The sequence below is a fragment of the Phytophthora infestans genome, genomic scaffold (assembly GCF_000142945.1).
Source record: "Phytophthora infestans T30-4 supercont1.44 genomic scaffold, whole genome shotgun sequence".
In the NCBI taxonomy this organism is placed as follows: Eukaryota; Oomycota; class Peronosporomycetes; order Peronosporales; family Peronosporaceae; genus Phytophthora; species Phytophthora infestans.
The window spans coordinates 95,690-97,276 of record NW_003303715.1 but is presented as its reverse complement, the minus strand read 5'-3'; positions in this window follow the sequence as shown (position 1 = coordinate 97,276).

Genomic DNA, 1,587 nt, shown 5'->3' with positions numbered 1-1,587 from the left:
CGTAGTCTTCACGAAGTGCGAGAGCAAATGCCTCCTCGAGAGAGGAGGGTTCCGCTCGAGTCAGACAGTATCGCGTTATGCCTTCACGCATGCCGAACACAAAGACGTGGACTTGAGATGCCATGTCAATCGGATTGGTGACGATGCAGGATGCGAGGTGGCGTGTCTTCTGGATGTAGTCGCGCATGGTCATCTTGCCTTGTCGCAGAGCGAAGAGCTCTGCGCGCACTCGGGACTCGTCTTGTGGAGGCTCGAAGGCGAGACGAAGATCACTCTGGAGGGCCTCCAGGGTGGAGAACGCATCGTTGTTGACGACCAGTTTGCCGAGTGCCCACTCCTTGGCTTTCCCGGCCAGTCGGGAAAGTAAGAAGTTAACTTTCGCTCCTTGCGCCTCGATCATCCTCGAGGCGATAGCGATGTCGATTTCGCGAAACCAGCGATTCAACGGAAGGCGATTCGCTCCTTCACCGGAGTATGTTGACGTCTCCAACTTGACGATGTCATTCTTCGAGGAACGCGAGGGAGTTGTCGCTCGCCGATTCGCGAATCGGCGAGCTCGCGTTCCATGAACTCTTGAGCTGCTTGACGTTGTTGATCGGGAGTCGCTGAGCTTAGCAGCGACGCGACAACAGCCTCACCGGACACCGCCGCAAGGCGGTGAAAGGCTTCCCACTCGACACGAGTGAGATGAGGGAAATCAGCATGCTCCAGGGTTGACCCTGAAGCTTCCGACGTCTGGCCTTGGCTCATTGTGAGCTTGGTCATGGGAAGGACTACTAAGTGCTACCAGGTGTAACGGGCCTAGAGTGTCCGTTACTAGCTTACACGTAATAATGAGGAAGCGTGCAAGTTCCGCGATAGTGAAACCAAGTGCTTAGTCTGAAGGAAAATCAACTCTGTTTTTATTTCGGTCCAGGGCAGCTTGCCCTGATCACTCAAATACACGTCAACCCCTTATTGGCTGATAATTGGTCTGGCTCCCCATATATCAACCAATAGGATGACGGCAGTTCAGCACACGCTAGCCGTGTGCTGCTGCACCTACTTTTGTAATATAAATCTACCTACTTATGTAATGGCGTGGCCCACTACACATAGCGTGTTCTTTTTCGACCAGGTATACCGTCGATACGCTTGTCTTCCATCTTTTTTCGTTTCGTCAATGAAAAGTAGTTGGTCCGGGTACGAATAAATAGCCTCTAGATTACTCTCTCCCCGCCTTTGTTAGTACTTTCCTAGACAGGTTCATATCAAAATGTAGAGCTCTATAAATTGTGCTCAACGAGGTATTTTTTTCTCTGGAAAGTGCATTTCATAAACTCTTGTAGCTCCTCTAAAACAAATATTGAGTGCTCCTTAACATACTTGAGTACACGCTCCACTACGCTACAAGGCCACTGTGACGAGCGCGTAGTTTTGCCATTGTCCTCTACGACTCCATCAGACAAGAACAGTACATACCAACGTTGAAGCGTTCTCACACTAGGTCCAAATATAACACTCACATACTGCATACAAATACCGTACACCTGAATAAGAAAGACGGCGCGCCAGCGGAAGTGACTGAATGACACAACGAATTTCTCT